The sequence below is a fragment of the Protopterus annectens genome, chromosome 14.part0 (genome assembly GCF_019279795.1).
Source record: "Protopterus annectens isolate FY-2018-M chromosome 14.part0, PAN1.0, whole genome shotgun sequence".
NCBI classification, from domain to species: domain Eukaryota; kingdom Metazoa; phylum Chordata; order Ceratodontiformes; family Protopteridae; genus Protopterus; species Protopterus annectens.
Window position 1 is genome coordinate 599,141,554 of NC_056748.1, and position 15,155 is coordinate 599,156,708.

Below are 15,155 nucleotides of genomic sequence, written 5' to 3' on the forward strand. Positions count from 1 at the left end.
ACAAATTTATATATGCCAACATAATGGGCCATGCTTAAGTTGTATGATTGGTATCTCTACCTAGACAATATCTTATTGTGTAATGTTTTGGTTCTAAAAAAATTCCCCAATGTACAGTATTAGTTCTTTGAAAACTTTATTTGCATATTCAAAGTTTTCTTATGATACTTATGTAATATGCTGCTTTACTTCAAATGAAAATATGCCTCTAATTATAATGTTCTGTTTTGCTTCTAAAACTGTATTCAAATCATGTACTTTGGGGACTTTTTGACTTTGGGTTCTCTCTGAAAACAGGTATCATCCTAGTAGAGCTTATGTGATAAACAAAATGTTGTTGTTGTTGTTGTTGTTTGCCTTTTGGCTTTTTCCTGGTAAGGGGTCGCCACAGCGGAACTCCGGTCCGCTAATGATTGGCAGTAGATTTTTATGAAACGCCGAGGTGCCAGCTCGACGCCCAACCTTCAACGAAGGCACGCCCATTTACGCATGCATGTCTTTTGAACGCTACCCAACTGCGGGGAGGACATGCAGACTCCACACAGAAGGCACTCCCAAGCCAAGCTGAGAATCGAACGAAATAACCTCTTGCTGTGAGGTAACAACGCTACCGCCGTACCACCGCGGCATTAATGTAAATAATAAAAATAACAATAAAAGTTTATGTCTAGATAAAAAATGACCATGACAACACTCATTAAATTATTTAACATAATTTCTACTGAGCTCTTTTCAACAGAATTGTATAACAAGCAGGCAAAAACAAAATGGTTGTTGACATTACCTTGGTATGACAGTTTCTGAAAGAGTTGAAAACAAGCTTATAAATACACAGAGTAAAATAATTCTTCTTCTTGTTTGCTATTGAAACCTATTATTTTATTATTTCTTACAGCAAATAATGACTGCTTTTATCTATGGGAAAAGGCACACGTCAGTCATATGACAGAAGTCTTAACCTCAAGCATAAACAATTCATGAAAAAATCTGTATTTTAATGTGTGTTTCTTTTAATCTTTTGTCACTGCTTTATACTTGATTTTTTTTAAATAATTTTGTAATTTGTATGATTATGTACTAAAGGCAGAAATACCAGAAACAAGGAACCTTTGCCTTACTGATTACTTTGCTTATAATTTTTTACTTCTTTTCTTTCTAAGTGCACTTTGCCCACATACCTACTGAACCCAATGGGACTTCAGCCCTGTAATTCTCCTGTACCAGGTATCCCCCAAATAGATGAAAGAGCCATCTGGAGGGGCTGTCATCCAGGCAGGGTGTTTTGTGTCTCCATCTATGCCTTATCATCTGTACATACACCATATATGACAGTGATCATACAATTTGTATGCCATATTTCATTACATTTCAAAAGCTATCTGCCAAGTATGACTCATATGTATGGATATTTATAATTTAGTTCTCTGAATATGCAGTGTCTTACTGTTATAAATGAAATCATTTACACAGATGTTAATAAGAGGAGTACAAACTTATACCTCCATCAGAGGATTATAGAAACTTTATTATCTCTTTCATTGAAACCATCAATAGCACCTTTCGTAACCCTATTCTAACCAACAAACTACTCAAAGTAACCCCCGCAGCTCAAATGTGCATTCTTGTAGTATACACAGCCTCCCTCCACTTCCAAGCCATGCAATGCCTAGCAAGGTAAAAAAAATTCCTCATCAACCTAAACAAGCAACTCAGGGGACTCTTGTTTCCCCCTCCCCCTTCCCTGTTTATTACCTTAAGCCAATCCCAAAGTTAATAAATATTACCTGTGGCAGGCACCATTTTAGATTTTACACACTAATAGCTCCCTTCCAATCAATATCTTATAAAACCTTTATTACCTGATTTGGCTTACTAAGTCCCTTAAAACCCATTAAAGAGTACCTCAGTGGAAAACTGCTCAAGAAAGCTTAATGCTTTACGTTTGAGCTCTTGAACGCTAAATGTCTTACCAGGGCATAAAAGTAAAATTTACTCTCATAGCCATAAAACTATAAAACATAACAAATGCAACTCTTTAGGCAAATTGTTATAAAAAGGACAGGAACCTAATAGAAAGTAAGAAAGAACCTACTTTTAGCTCCAGTGCACTCACGGACTATACACAGACCCTTACTACCTCGTGGTCTGGTTTGGCCCTGCTCTCCTTCCCCTCGCTGCGCTCGGGCTTGCTCTGCACTCCATCTTGCCCCCAAATTCCACCCACCCCCACTGGTGCTAAATATATAATGTTACAACCACACACCCTCTTTCTTCAACCAAACATCTATATCCAAGTCATCAATAGGCTCTCCCGTACTTAACCTTTCTATCCTATCTTAAAAAGTTTAAACTGGGGACAAGTCACCCTCAATAATCCCAATGTTACTTGTAATGAAACCACTTAAAAATACTACCACTGTACTCTCTGCTACCCTTTCTGCTTGTCCCACATCTTCTTACTGCCTATGAATATAATACATACCCAGGTTTCCACTACCCAAAAGGCCAAACCTCCACTTTTATAGCTCCACACAAGCTTGAACACTTAATACATCCCCTCCTATCTCACTCCTTACTTACTAGGTATCAGTATCCCATTAGAACAAGATATGCCAACCCTAAAACCAAAAGATACCAAAGTATATTAATTAAAATTTGGAAGCTCACAATCAGATTACAATGCAACTTGACAATGGATGGAGATATCCATCCAAATCCTGGCCCATCCTCATCCACTGGCTCTAGGTCCTTTACTAACTGTCCCACTACTACACAAATCTTAGAGAAACCCCCAAACTCACTCTTGATCAGTCACCTAAATATCAGAAGTGTAAACAATAAGATTCAACACCTACATGCCCTCTTACATGCTCTTTCCCCAGACATACTATGTCTTACTGAAACCTGGCTAAAATGTTCTACTTCAGATAAAGAAGTTATACCACCAGGCTATAACATCCTAATGCTTGATTGAATCAATAGAAAGGGAGGTGGGGTAGCTGTTCTGTGCAAATCCATGCTTTAAGTGTCAATAATGCCCTGCAAACATCCCTGTTTGGCAATGCTGAAATTCTTATCAATAACTATTCTCTTGCACCATAGCCAAATTATGGAACTCCCTCCCACCCACAATTACCTCCATACCATCATGAACCCACTTCAAAACTTTACTAAAAGCACACCTAAAAACATGCTGGCTATGCCCTTGCAACTCCCACTCTAATATCACCCACCCCATCCAACCACTACCTTTCTTTCCACTCCACTAACTACCTTGATTATAGCAAGCTCAGATGCTCATAAGCCTAGTACTTATTATACAGCAGGAACTTCTTATTGTAACATTTGTTAATGTCTGTTATAAACTTCACAGATAGATTCTAGTTGTCTACTGATGTACTATGTTCTTCACCTGTAAATATGTTGTAAGTAATTGCTATGTAAATTGTTAATCACTATGTAATCCAATGTAACTACTGTCTGTTTGTTTTAACTGTGGAGCTTTTCTCCCCGGGCCTCCGCTGAAAATGGACCTACGTCCAGTCGGACACTCCCGTTCAACAAATATAAATAAATAAATAAATAATAAGCTCCACATTAACAAGAACAAATGTATAAATCACATCTGTGTGTATATTCCCCCAAGCAATAACATAAATGCCCTTGAAGATATCCTACATTGGTTATCCAGCAATTACCCCCAAGAAACCATTGTACTTGGGAACTTCAACATAGACTGGAACATGTGTTCCTCAGAACCCCCCACTCACCACATAAACCTTTATGGATTTTCACAGGTCATATCCTCCCCCACTAGGATCAGTAAACCCAACAACAAAGCAAGTATTCTGGATTGGATTCTTGTTAACACCCATCCACTCAAATACAAGAGTGGGACCCTGCCTGATGATGTAAGTGATCACCTCCTCTCCTATTTAATCAGGCAAAAAGCTGATATCCACAACCAGTCCTTTTTTAAAACAATAAGGAACAATAAGAATTTCAACTGCACAAATTTCCAAAATGAACTCAGATCTTGCAATTGGTCAGTTCTGCAACAATTACCACTTGAAGCAGTAAATTACTTTTATACCAAATTCTTATCCATCCTTGACACCCATGCACCAGCACAGACTATTAGAACCAAAACCAAAGTTGCTCCTTGGCTCTCAAAATAAACCAGACATAAAATGCTACTTAGAAATAGGGCTTGGGCCACTTTGAGGACCACAAAAAAACCATAGATCAACTTAGATAGAGACAGCTAAGAAATGAAACAAAAAAGTCCACCACATTAGACAACAAAAACTATTACTGTTATCTACAAGAAAAACACCAAAACAAGCCACAAAAGTTTTGGGTAGGTATAAACAAGCTCCTTACTCCAGGACAGTCCTCCATTCTTACCCCCTTGGATTCTAACCAAAACCCCCCAGCAGAAATCGCCAATACCTTTAACAGCTTCTTTACAACAACCATCCAGAACCTAGCTAACCAATTATCCCCTGGATGCCCACATTCTCCGACCAGTACACCCTGCTCCCAACTCCCCTTTAACTTCAAGCCCATTTGCACATCTTTGGTCTGAAAATTACTTAAAAAACTAAAGCCTACCACCCTGTCAGCTGATCTCCTCCCTGCAGAATATCTACAAAAAGCCGCAGATGCCATAGCATACCCCATTACTATCCTGATCAATAGAACTATAACTGAAGCATCCATTCAATCAGTCTGGAAGATATCTCATGTCATCCCACTCCATAAAGGGGGCAGCTCTACTGAACCTTCAAACTATAGACCCATAGCTATTCTGTCACCCTTGGCTAAAATTATGGAAAAAATGCATCCACAATCAACTCCTGAACTATCTTATCCATAATAATCTTCTAGCCAACACCCAACATGGTTTTAGATCATTCCATAGTACAACCTCAGCTCTGCTCTCCTTCTCTAATGTCATTAACCAAGAACAAAACAATAATAAATATTCCTCTGCTATCTTTCTCGATCTTTCAAAAGCCTTTGATATGGTAAACCACCAAATACTCATAAACACTTTGAAATCCATCTCCTTAGAGGACCAAGCCATCCAGTGGTTTCAATCATATCTCAGTGGTAGACAACAGGCTGTCCTATGGCAGAGTAAACTGTCCACCCTTTTACCCATCACCCTTGGAGTACCACAAGGCTCCATACTAGGTCCATTATTATTTTCCATTTTCATCAATGATTTGTATAAGGTCATTCCAAATGCAACATGCATTCAATATGCGGATGACTCACTTTAGTATGCTCCGATACTTCACCTACAGAGCTGCAGATTCTATCCCAAAATACTTTTAACACAGTTGAAAATTGGCTCCTTAACCATCGTCTCATGTTAAATCCTAATAAAACCAAACTGCTGCTTTTCTCCCCCACTCACAGGTCTGCCCCTATAACCTTTACATTAAAATCCAACAACGGTACCATTATTTCCCCAGATACCTCAACCAAACTGTTAGGAGTTATAATAGATAATAACCTTAAGCTTGATCTGCATATCAATAAAACTATTAAAACAGTTAATAAAAAAACTGGGCTCATTATATAGGATCAAGCCCTTCCTAACGCCATTAGCCAGAACTGTAATTGCTCTTACACATCTACTCTCCCCCCTCCTCTACGCTTCCCCTCTATTTACAAACCTCAGCAAAACTGACCTTAATAAACTTTCTAGCAGCTACAATCACATTGCTAAATTTGCTATCGGTGCAGCCTACACAACTCATCACTGTCATAACCTAAATCTACTAGGATGGCTTGAACTGCCTAACCTACTTTAGGTTAACCAACTAATAGTTGCACACAAGATCTTGTACCAACCAGATAATACACCCGTACTTAAAAACCTCATCACCCCCTACAGTAACCTTAGCCCACTTCTTCATCTGAAAGACTACTAGTTCAAACTCTCAAATCCAATAACACAGCCGGTAAATCTCTATTTGCTAACTCTGTTGGCAAAACTTGGAATTCTCTTCCTGCTAAACTTACATCTGAACTCACTCTACCTCAATTCAAGAAAAGTCTAATTCAGTACTTTAAAAAAATGATGGCTATGTCCTTGTCCTAATCCAGACTAACTCTAACCATCACTCGTGTGCACATGGAGGACTTCTGCCTACTCGTCATTGTTTCTTAACTTATAAATCCTATGATCTCCTTGGATCTACTACCAGGTTAGCCTACTAGGCATTCAATACCCTATCATTCTTAAAAACTGTCTAGAATTTTCCATCTGAGTAAAAATGTAATAATTTGTTTGTGAATCTGTTTTTGTGTTTGTTTACATCTGTGTAAAAATATTTTTATTTGTATTTTACTTTGTGTTTTAAACTGTAAAAATGTAACAGTTTATTGAATGTCTTTTTGGAGCTTTTCTCCCTGGGCCTCCACTGAAAATGGACATGTATCCAGTCGGACTATCCCGGTAAACAAATGTAAAATAAATAAATAATAAATAAAAAAGGACAACCAAAGTTAAATTTGACGTATGGCATCCCAGGCCAGGGATAATCACAAAGCTTTCTTCAGCTATGTCTATAACCTCAAAGGCAGTACACAGCGATACAGCAAATTAATTATAAATGGTACTACCTGTACAGAGCCGAATATATAGCAAACTTCCTGACTGACAAATGTAGTTCCAATTTTACCACCCCACCCTCCCTGCCAGATGCCCCTCAGGAAATATCCACATCCATACATCCCCCAACTATTACTAGAGAGCAGGTGCTCAAGGCAATCTCCAAGGCCAGAACACTGCACTGATGGGTCCTGCTAATATCCTAGGATGCTTTCTTAATAGCAGGAAACATGAACTGTTGGGGCCACTAGAAACACTACTTAACCACAGCCTCCAAACAGGCTTTGTGCCAAATGAATGGAGGATTGTAATGGTTATCCCACGGCACAAGGGTCCATACATGGACCCAGAGAATCATTGACCCATAAACCTGACTAGCCTGATATGCAAAGCTGTGGAGAAAATAATTGTGGATATCTGAAATGGCAATATAGGTAACCTACAAACATTGGACCCAAATCAGTTTGGGTTTACCAAGGGCAGGTCTTTTCTACTCATCCTGATGGATTTCTTCATGAAATTACAAAATCAATGGACAAGGGCAAAATGGTGTATACTTCCTACTTTGATCTGGATAATTTGACACAATACCTCAATCAGAAATTGGAGAAAAGCTCACTAAACTTGGTATAAACCCTTACATTATGCACTAGATAGCCAGCTGGCTTACAGACAGGACCCAATAAGTTACACTAGGACAGTATTCCCCCACAAAAAAGCCTGTTACTAGTGGGCTGCCTCAGGGCTCAGTGCTGGGGCCACTCCTGTTTGGCATCTACTTCTCTGAGTTCAAGGATAACATCAAGCGTCTCTGGCTAACTAAGTCTGCAGATGACTACATATTGGGTGCAGTCACTGAATCCTCCCAAGACACGAATATCTTCCAAGAAGGCCTTTCACAGACTAACAACTGGTGCCAGACACATGGTCTAAAACTCTTTGTCAAACAATGTGTACACAGCCCACTATCTTGAGCTGCCATCATTAGCCTTTTATCTTTTGGTTTAAATTCACCTCTCCTTAGCCATTCCTGTATCAAATCTTGGTCAACATGAAGTTGTTCTGTAAGGTTTCTATACTTCCCACTATATCTGTAGAGTTTACATTTTGTTTCTTTTCTTTACATTCTTTATTTTGTTTTTTGGCACTTTCTGTTGCTGTCTTATTCTAGTTTGATTTCCATTGCCACTCTCTTCTGAAATGCTTCAGTTAAACTAAGCAAGGATGTAATTTTAGACTTTTCTGCTTCATGCTTTAGAACTTTCATTAGTTTGGAATGTGATGAGGTCAGCAAACATGTATGCAGTCCCACACTTGCAGAGCTATATAAATAGTCGATTTCAAGGAGGCCCATAGCCCTTTCCAACCAAGGGATTTATAATCTTGCTATGCACTATTTTTCCCACATCATTTGATAAGCATGAAACATTTTTCTTGTTCGCTTTTCCAACTAATTCAATGCTATTTGGGTCTAGTCAATTACATCAAAGCTGTAAGTTAGATCAGGAAGAGCAGATTATTTTATAGATCGGACTGTATCCTAGATGTCAAGGTAGTTTTCAACATTAGCTTTAGTCTTATGAAGTATTCCTTACTAATCTTTGTTCCCATTTGTTCAAGCTTTATTGCTGACCCTTCACCTATTCTCAAACATTTATACCCACCCTCTTGCTCAAGTTCCTTTATATCACATTTCTGTCCCAGGTTAATATTTTCTTGGTGACGCAGCTTTCCTTTCATAAATGTTGCTTTTGCACGTTTATTAAGACCACATGTCATTCTTATATTATCCGAGAAAGTTTTAACCATTTGTAGTTGTGCTTTCAGATCATCATCTGATGAATATACAATTTTAAATCATTCACCAAATGTAGATGAGATGTCTTTAAGTATCTCTTTAAGGGCAAGGGGGATGGGGTTCCAGATTTTAGAGATGTGAGAGGAATAGAGAAAGTCACCAGCAGAATTGTTTCATTAAGTTATTAGGAGTGTTTTATTTATTTATTTATTTTTATCTACTGAGTGTGAATGAATAGGTCTGTTTGGTGAGTAATATTAAAGGATGTGATTTAGGCTAGCGCATTTTTCAGGTTTATGAATAAGATTATGTGAGGTAATGAGTTGAGATGGAGTCACAGAGTGAGATATTTCTAACCAATATAAATGTTTTAACATTATGCAGAAGTGAGACTTGTATGTCACATTAGCTACAAATTTGGCTACTTTGTTGTAGCATTGTTCAAGGTGATTGGTCCGGGTCGCCTGAACATTAATGGGAATGATTGCTGTATAGAGGAGAGTTAGAAAGAAGAAAGTCAAGAAACAATGTATTTCCTAGCATTATCTGTTAGGTAAGGATTAAACATGTAAAGTGTTCCAATTTGTTGATGAGTTTTTTTAACACATCTTTTATATGCTGGTCAGATTTTAAGCTGTTGATTATTACATCTAGCATCATAGCGTGGGTTACAAATTTAATTTTATGTTGTTTGTGGAGGTTAGAGAGAAGAGGTATTTCTGGATAGAGTTGTTTTGGGGTGAATAAGATGTTTGGATTTTGGGGGGTTTAGAAAAAGTTGGGATTTAGCTAGCCATCCTACAATAGGTAAGGGGATTCTGGGTTAGCTGTTGCAGTGTATCCACTTTTTTTAGCAGCAAAGAGCAGGACGGCAGCTTGGATGATTTTTGCATGTTCACTTGTTGAGTGAAGGTCATTCGAGCTGCTCAGAGTCTGGCATTCTTAGCCAGAGGTCTAGAGTGCATCTGAACAGAAATCCAAGGCATCCAATGAAATCTTCTAAAATAAGTATAATTTAAGCCTGTATTTTCACTTTGTGTACTGTATTTTATTGAACTACTGTTTCAGTTTTTACTGTTTTTGCTGCTGTGACTGCTGCACTTTGTATCATTGTTACTTCTGCCTGAAAATAGCATAGGTTAGATTCATACTTGCTGCATCTCAACTGTTTGGTATCACTTGAGCACAAAAAACACCCATCTTACATTAAGAAGGCCTCCCTGCACACTTGTGGCAGAAGTGTGTAGCTCAGGACCCATCCGAGTTGGGGACTGCTGGAATAAGGTTCAATTTTGGGCTTTCCTGTTGGTTAGTTTGTGTTAAAAATGCTTAACTTTGCTTGTATCTAAGACTCCCATTTGAGTGTAGTTGTGCATCGCGAAACAGGGTTTAGTGATGCCTTGTATAGACACAAACATCTAGAAACATTTTTTCCCTAGAGAACAGTCAATGAAACCCTAACAGGCTTCCCTGCTGCTCTTCAGGTAACTCAGCTGTGCACTTCTGCACTGTAGGCAATTCAGCTGAGCACTGAGCAGCATCACTCAACTTTTCGTCCCTGATGTTATATAGAATTAAGTCCCCTTATTAATCCAAGAGCAACATCTGATCTAATTTGCCCTCTCACAAATTAGTACTTAGGAATTACCTGCTGTGATGGACAGTCAGTTTCCCAACATTTCTCCAGTCAGCCTGATGTCAGGGCATCCTGAGGCAATGTAGCAATTGCCTCATGTATACTGACAACCACCTCCTCCTAAAGCAAACAAATACAGTATGTGAGAGATGTCACTATACCATGAAATCTGAATCAGTTCTCTCATGCAACAATAAACAAAACATCCAAACAGGTTGTCAGCACACATAACTCTCCTCTTACACAAGATAAAGTCAAGACACATAAACCCACATACATGGAGGTACTCACCAAGAGCCTACAAAGACCAGAGACCTCCCAAGCGCAAACAACCCACACATACTGGTACATGAACATAATCCACCATTACACATAACAACATGCATATCAGTGTCTCAGGAATTAAGCCCCTAAGGCAAAACACCTCAAAAATCAAATGCCCTGGTCATAGGCGACTCAATAGTGAGACAAACAGCTATCCCCTCACGAGGTTAGACAAAGAGAAGATCAGGTCAGCTGCTTGTCAAGTGCCAGGATCCGTCAAGTCATGTACACACTCTAGTCACTCAGCAACAATTACCATTATGACTCTGTCATAGTGCATGTTGGAGTGAATGACTTGAAATGTACCTCTTTGGACTATATGAAGACAGACATTAAAGAACTTTCAGATTATGTGTTCCAGGCAGATATTTTCCTAGCCCTAAGCAGCTTTCTACCTTCACCTAGGATGATGCCACTTTACAGACAAAAAATGATTGATTTCAACAACTAGCTTAGCTTTTACTGTCACTCCAAGGGGATCCAGTATCTGTCAGCCTGGGAAGACATGATCAAAAGAGCATGATGCTTTGCAAGAGATGGCCTTCACCTATCTCCTCAAGGCTTTCGGATACTGGCAAAGATTCTTGCCTCCCCCATAGTGCCTTTTTTAGGCTATGTAAGAACAACAAAACTTACGACATAAAAAAAATCACTAGAGACAAACTCAAGGTTATTCTGTTTAATGCTAGGAGCCTAAATAGTAAACTGCACTCCCTGGAAGCACTCCTCACCTTGGAAGATACTGAATTCTGTGCAGTCACTGACACTTGGTTCAAGGCCACAGACAGCAGTCCAGCAGTACAAGGCTACAATGTCTTTCACATTTTCAGACCCCAAAATGAGCATGAAAGGACCAAAGGTGGAGGTCTATCCATTTTCATTAAATCCAATACACCTCGAGATTGTTAAAACAGTATGACTCTCTTGAGCTCCAGGTCCAATTGACTATAGGTAAAATATCCTATCACATCATAGCTAGCTACACTTCCCCCACCATGATCCAGGAGAAACACACCGCCTACCTGGACTTGCTAGATTTTCTCAATATACAGCCACCTTGGTCATGGGAAACTTCAACTACCCATCCATTGTCTGGGTGACTTACAAGACCACAAACACAATCGCTCTGAGGTTCCTGGACTTTGTTAATTCAAATACCCTGGAACAGTTAGTCTGCACCCCCAAAAGGGGCTCAAACATCCTAGACTTAGTACTCACCAACACGGGGTGTCACTGCACTACCCCCAGTGTGTTGCCCACCCTAGTTAAGTCAAACCATAAATCTGTCTTGTTTGAAATAAAGATCAGACCTGAAACCCCCAGAGCAGCAAAAAAAAAAAAAAAAAAAAAAAACACAGCCAACAGCTCCTATGCAGAGTAGTACACAAATGCCCTATATAGCCAAACAATTGTATTGACTCGGCTGTACCTGACAGGACTAAAACCAAGTCCTCTCGAAAAAACAAACCACCCTGGTGGACTGCAAGTATAAATAAGTTATATAACAAAAAAAAAAAGAAACTGATATCTAAGAACAAGAGGGAACTTACTCAGCAAAGGAAGATTGTCCTCTACAGCTTAAACAAGCAATTCAGAAACCTTGCAAAGACCTCTAAAGCTAGTTATGAGACTAAACTAGTATCCCTAGCTAAAGATAATCATAAGGCATGCTTTAGCTATGTCTGAAACCTAAAAGGGAATGTCCAGCTCTGTGCCAAATGTATAGTGGATGGTATCACTCACACAGAACCTGAAGAAATTACCAACCTGCTAGCTGACATATTTGGTGATAATTTCACCCACCTCTCCCCACCAGTCATACCCCATAGAATTCCTGACAACTTCTCCTATGAACAGGTCTATGGGACCAGATAACATCCCAGGCTGCTTACTAAACAATCTTCAACAAGACCTAGTGGAACCATTTTGCAGTCTCTTTAACGACAGCCTGAGCACTGGTTTTGTGCTGGTAGAGTGGAGAACAGCAATAATAATCCCCTTATACAAATGGGGTAAATCATGCAACCCTGGGAACTACAGACCCATTAGTCTGACCAGCCTGATCTGCAAGGCCATGGAAAGAATTATCATGGACCTTATCAACCAGGACGTAGACAACCTTCAAACTCTTGACCCGACCCAATTTGGTTTTGTCAGGGGTAGATCTTGCTTATTAAACCTGGTGGACTTCTTTGAGAATGTCCCCAATGCCTTAGATGAGGGGAAAGCATTACATACAGCCTATTTTGATTTAGCCAAGGCTTTTGACACAATTCCCCTCTCAGTGATCATGGAGAAACACTCCCAGCTGGGGATTAACGCATACATCACTAAATGAGTAGCCAACCAGCTCACCGACAGACAGCACACTCTCAAAGTTGGGGAGTCCACTTCCACCAGTAGATCAGTTATCAGTGGTGTACTACAGGATCTGTACTGGGCCATCTACTGTTCGGAGTCTATTTCTCTGAAGTCCAGGCAAAAGTAGATGGCCTGTGGCTTGCCATGTTTGCAAATGACTGTAAACTGGGCACAATCATAGAGTCTTACAATGATGTCAACATATTAGAGAAGGAGCTTACACAGACAAATGATTGGTGCCAAAGCCATGAACTAAAACTAAATGCAAATAAAAAGGCCTCATTATCCCCTTTGGCAAAGAAGTTGCTCCTGCTATTTACAGTATAGATAGCACCCCTCTAAGCTCAAACACAGTGGTACGATACTTGGGAACACAGGTTGATAGCAATCTAAATTTCGATCACCATGTGTCCATAGTGGTAAGGAAAGCCTTCTACACTACACATTTCATAAATAAGGGTATTGCATCCAAGACCAAGGAGGTCATAACTCTGCTGTACTTGACCCTTATCATACCACTAATTGAGTACAATGCTCCCTTCTGTACGTACCTCACCAGACACCTGCAGCAGCTGAAGAAACCACAGAGGTTTCTAACCAAGCAAATTCAGGGCTTCCAAGACATGACCAACATGGAAAGACTGAAAGCCCTATCACTGTACTCTGTATCATACACACTGCTGAGAGGTGGCCTGTGCCTGGCCTGCCTAACCTAACAGTCTCTGACCCTGCCCTAATGGAAATTCTGCATATCTGAAAATCAAATGGGACAAGAGTCACTCACTCCAGAGATCTCAACATAGCCTGTGACATTAACAGAACATGTGAAAGAGACAGATATGTCTCCCAAAGTTTCCCACTCCTCTGGAATAAGCTCCAACTTCATGAAGCACAGCTCCTCAGTGACACTATTTAAGCACAACCTTGACAATTGAAAGGGTAACCATAAATTCACCTCAGGGGTGGCACCTATGTCCATCATGGATAGGGGCAGTTGGTGATGATCATAGAATTGCTCTGCAAACAACGACCATCTAACTATGGTCAGTTAGGCTACGCAGGGTTTTTTTACATTGCTAGGCTTGTAAAGGCCCTAGGGCCATTAGCCTAGTAATCTTCTATGAACCTGCTTACAAATATAATGACTACTAGAGGGCCTAAAATGGATAGATTCCTCGGGGACTCCAACTGCTATGAGAAGGAAAGAGAAGATGTTATTTTGTCATTTAACAGGCTGTTGTCTACAAGACAGGTAGCTGTTAAAAAAGTGAGTCTTGGTGAATCTTGGCCTAAGGGAACAGTTTTTATAGCAGATTGGTGTTTGAAACAGTGTTAAAAGACTTCAATAGGTCAAGGAAGATGTATAAGACTAGGTCTCCCCTCATTTCTGTTTTGATTTACAGTGGTTATGAAGTTAAGGAGATTTGTAATATTGCTATGGTTAGAGTAGAAGACATAATGTGTTTGAGACAGCAGATTATTGTCTGAAATGAAGAAGAGTAATTGTATATGTATACATTTCTCAATAACTTTTGAGTGGAGATAGCTATTGGTCTATAAGATCTCTGGAAGGGTAAAATGTATGATTTTTACCCATAGGTTGGTAACATAAATTTCTTTAATGTGTCTGTTATTTAATAAAAAACTGGGTAGGCCAGGTGCAACCCAATAATATGGCAGAAAACCTTCTTCAGTGACCCTGGCAGATGACAGTCTCTTAACTTATAAACATATGCTCTGGAAATTTTGTTGGTTTTCAGTGGTGCAGAGAAAAGGCCACTGCTCCTTTGGGCATAACATTTTGGACCAGTGTTCCTCCTTATCAGTTTATCTAAGTGCAGTATCTGTCTACTTGCCACAGAAGCACCCAGCTTGCTTTGCATGCTGACAGGTTACACTGGGCATATAGCAACATAATTATATGATGGCATGCAGAATATAAGCAAATATACTATTAATGCAGCATATTTAATAACTGCCCTGGTACAGCATATGTAGGCATGACTTAGAAGAGCAATTCAGAACAGCATCAACTGTGCACAGCTAGTTGGACATGTGGTCAGACTTCCAATAAATAAGACAGTCACCATTAGGATAGGTTAGAAGGGATTTTCCCTAGACTATTAAGGATGTAGGAAGGAGATCCTGGAAAACTAGTGTTACATTATGGAGATCAAAGGTAAGAGGAGGAACCTTGAACAACAAACATTAAGCAGCACATTGGAGAGGTAATAGGAACCCTTGATAACAAACATTCATACATTTTATGTGAGAAGATATAAACTGTTTTTGGCTTCCATCCAAATGATTAACCTTTTATCATTAATTTCTTTGTTGAAAGTGGTTCATCAGCAATTGATCTGATTGGGCTAGAACTTGCATTTTTTGAAAAAAGGGTGTGGAGTTAA